The sequence below is a fragment of the Tachyglossus aculeatus genome, unplaced genomic scaffold, assembly GCF_015852505.1.
Source record: "Tachyglossus aculeatus isolate mTacAcu1 unplaced genomic scaffold, mTacAcu1.pri scaffold_160_arrow_ctg1, whole genome shotgun sequence".
Classification (NCBI taxonomy): Eukaryota; Metazoa; Chordata; class Mammalia; order Monotremata; family Tachyglossidae; genus Tachyglossus; species Tachyglossus aculeatus.
Genome location: NW_024044883.1, coordinates 66694 through 70609, shown reverse-complemented (window position 1 = coordinate 70609; position 3916 = coordinate 66694). Strand labels below are relative to the sequence as shown.

The 3916-nt window shown below is 43.1% G+C and overlaps 1 pseudogene; it reads left to right on the top strand.

Annotated features, from left to right (window-relative positions):
* The first annotated feature begins 2395 nt into the window (after window positions 1–2395).
* Window positions 2396–3298, top strand: LOC119923232 (annotated as a pseudogene).
* The last annotated feature ends 618 nt before the right edge of the window (window positions 3299–3916 follow it).

The following is a 3916-nucleotide window of genomic DNA, read 5'->3' as shown; positions in this document are numbered from 1 at the left end:
TCCAGGCCCGGGGGATGACGTGGGCCGGGGGTCGATGGCGGGACAGGTGAGAGCGAGGTACAGTGAGGAGATTAGTGGTGGAGGAGCGGAGGGTGCGGGCTGGGCAGTGGAAGGAGAGAAGGGAGGTGAGGTAGGAGGGGGCGAGGTGATGGAGAGCCTTGAAGCCCAGGATGAGGAGTTTCTGCCTGATGCGCAGATTGATCGGTAGCCATTGGAGGTTTTTGAGGAGGGGAGTAATATGTCCAGAGCGTTTCTGGACAAAGATAATCCGGGCAGCAGCATGAAGTATGGATTGAAGTGGAGAGAGACACGAGGATGGGAGATCAGAGAGAAGGCTAGTGCAGTAGTCCAGACGGGATAGGATGAGAGCCTGAATGAGCAGGGTAGCGGTTTGGATAGGAGAGGAAAGGGCGGATCTTGGCAATGTTGCGGAGCTGAGACCGGCAGGTTTTGGTGACGGCTTGGATGTGAGGGGTGAATGAGAGAGCGGAGTCGAGGATGACACCAAGGTTGCGGGCTTGTGAGACGGGAAGGATGGTAGTGCCGTCAACAGAGATGGGAAAGTCAGGGAGAGGACAAGGTTAATGGAAACGGCCTGTTCCTGGGAGACAGAGGAGCTATATTCTAATCCTGGTTCTATCAATAGCCTGTTGTGTGACCATGGACAATTCACTTAAATTCTCTGTGTCTCAATATCTTCATCTGTAAAATGGTAATTCAATAACTGTTCTCCCACCTACTTAGACTGTGAGCCCCATGTGGGGCAGGTACTGAATCTAATCTGATTTACTCATATCTATCCCAGTGCTTAGAATGGTCCTTGACTGATACTTAACAATATAATAACAATAATAATTATGTCCTGTTGTATTCATTCATTTAAGCAAATTTATTCAGTGATTACTGTGTGCAAAATAGAGTACAATTGTACAATAAAAAGATCAATTTGTCTTGGTATCTAAATTCAAGCATCTTCATTTTCTTGATCAACATGATCGTTAGTATTTTTACTATCAAAACAACAATTCTAATAAATGATGTAGAAGAGCTATTCTTCCCTGCGTGTCTAAAAGAGCTCATTCTCTCTTGTATGCACTAAGAAAAACCTTCCTTTTTCTCTCATAACCCTGCCAGAGGATCAGGCTGCAGTCCTGAACCCACCCTGCTTACTGTTCAGTGGACATGACCTGCAGCTATGCTTTCTTCGTGTTTGTGAGACAGAAGGCTTTGGGCTGGGGGTCGAGGTGGCGGGGGGCATTCCTGGTCTCTCTCCACACAGGAGTGCTCTAGCGATGGAGCTTCCTGATTTGTTCTCTGAGCAACTGTGGACCCCATTGATCCAGGAGTGCAGCAGGTACATACAAAGCTGTTCTTGCACAGAGGTTCATCCCTCTAATAATAATATTAATAATAATAATTGTGGAACTTGTTAAGAGCTTACTATGTGAGAAACACTATTCTAATCTCTGAGGTCGATATAAAATCATCAGGTCAGACACAGTTCCTGTCTCTCATGGGGTTTTCAAGCTTAGAGGGAGAACAGGAATCCCTAATTTAAAGATGAGGAAACAGAGAAACAGAAAAGTTAAGTTGAATAGATTGGCCTACTAGAAATGGCCTGGGTTTTAATCCAGGTTCTGCCCGTTGCCAACTATGTGACCTGGCGCAAGGCATAATAACAGTAATAATAATTATTAATACTAATTAACTAATTGTTGTAATTAATTAACATCATAACATTATAATATTCTGTATTACTAATAGATTGATGCATTTATGTGCTAATAAGATTCGTATTATGTAAAATATATACTGTTATATTGTTGATTATTTTAATATATAATCAATTATAATTATTAATAATATTTTGCTATTTGCTAAGCACTTACTATATACCAAGCACTGTACTAAATGATGGGAAAGACAAGATTAGACACAATCCCTGTCCCATATGGGGTACACAGTCTAAATAGGGGGAAAATAGGTACTTAATCCCCATTTTACAGATGTGGTAATTGAGGCCCAGGGAAGTGAAGTGATTTGCCTAAAGTCACACAAAAGGATAGTAGCAGAGTCAGGATTAGAAGCTAGGTCCTCCTGAATACCTCTCCTACTTTTCCTGCCTGAAGCTTTGGCACAGATGCTGTGACAGAATGGAAGAGGTGCAAAGGTGACCTTTCTAAACAGGAGGCAACCTTTAATTATGGTAATCCTTTAGTAAATGAAACTGAAAAATACATACTAAAAAGATTCAGGATTCTGTCCCCTTGACAACTGTGGTTTTCTTCCCTCAGGAACTGTGAGTCTATCTACATTACAATCAATGATGTCATTTCTTTTGTACCATTCTAGGGAAATTACTCACCTCCAATGCATTTTGTCATTTAATAAATCCATGGAAAAGATAAACAATGTCACCGAATTTGAGCTCTTGGGACCTTCTCAGAACGTGAAGGGCTGAAGGCATGTTTTGTGATATTTTTCCTCGTTTATGCCATCATCCTTCTGGGAAACGTCCTCATCATGCTGACTGTCTGTTTCTGAAATCTGTCTCTGGTAGATCTTTGCTACTTCTCCATCGCAGCCCCCAAGATATTTAGGGACCTGATCTCTGAAGGGAAAACCATCTCCTTTGAAGGGTGTATGATGCAACTTTTTGGTGTCCATTTCTTTAGTTGCACCAAGATCTTCCTCCTTACAGTGTTGGTCTATGACCATTATGTGGCCATTTGCAAACTGGCCATCTGCAAACCCCTCCATTACATCAACATCATGAATGGGTCTGTGTGCAATAAAATGCTCGTGGGCACATAGGTTGGGGGCTTCATCTACTCCGTCATTCAGGTGGCCCTGGTTGTCCAGCTGGCCCTCTGGGGCCCCAATGTGATTGATCACTATTTTTGCGACATCTATCCCATGCTGAAACTCGCTGTGCCAAACCCATGTCACTGGTGTTGTAGTCACGGCCAATAATGGGACGATCACTCTAGGGAGCTTTCCCATCTTGCTCTTCTCTTATGCCATCATATTGTGGTCCCTGAGACAGCAGAGTGAGGAAGGACAGCAAGAAGCTCTTTCTACCTGTGGTTCTCACATCGCTGTGGTCGTTATCTTCTTTGGTCCCTGTACTTTTATGTACTTGAGACCGGACACCACCTTCGCAGAAGATAAAATGGCTGCCACATTTTATACCATCATCAACCCCATGCTGAACTCTCTGATCTACACCCTGAGGAATGCATTGGTGAAGAATGCCATGAAGAAGTTTTGGAGTAGGAAAGTGGCTTTGCAAGAATGAAGTAATCCACATGTTTGCATTTTGAAGGTCTAATTGGGCTTCTAACGTCTGTTAGGAGCCTAAAGTTCAATTCACCTTACATGTTCCTGCCCATACTTAGCAATAGTAATAAGTATGGTCTTCATCATGTGCTTACTATGTGCCAAGTACTGTACTAAGTGCTGGGGGTGGATACGAGGAAATCGGGTTGGACACAGTCCATGTCCCACATGGTGCTCACAGTCTTAATCCCCATTTTATAGATGAGGTAACTGAGGCACAAAGAAATGAGGTGAGTTACCCAAGGTCACACAGCAGACATGTGGGGGCGACTGGGATGAGAACCCAAGTTCTTCTGACTTCAAGGTCTGTGCTCTATCCACTGCTGCTTCTCTAGAAATGCCCCCTCTTCTTCCTTCTTTCTATCCTAAACATCTTCTAGCACTCCCCATTCCTGTAAAATAAAAGAACAAAGAGAATAAATGCAACAAACATCTCCAGAACTGCCCCAGTGTCACAACTTCATGTAACAGGAAATTCAAAGGGGACACAAATGGACCACAATAGGTATTCAATTTCTTTTTAGTTTCTCCATTTGGTTCTCATTATTTGGCCTTAAAATCATTTTAGGCCATGGAA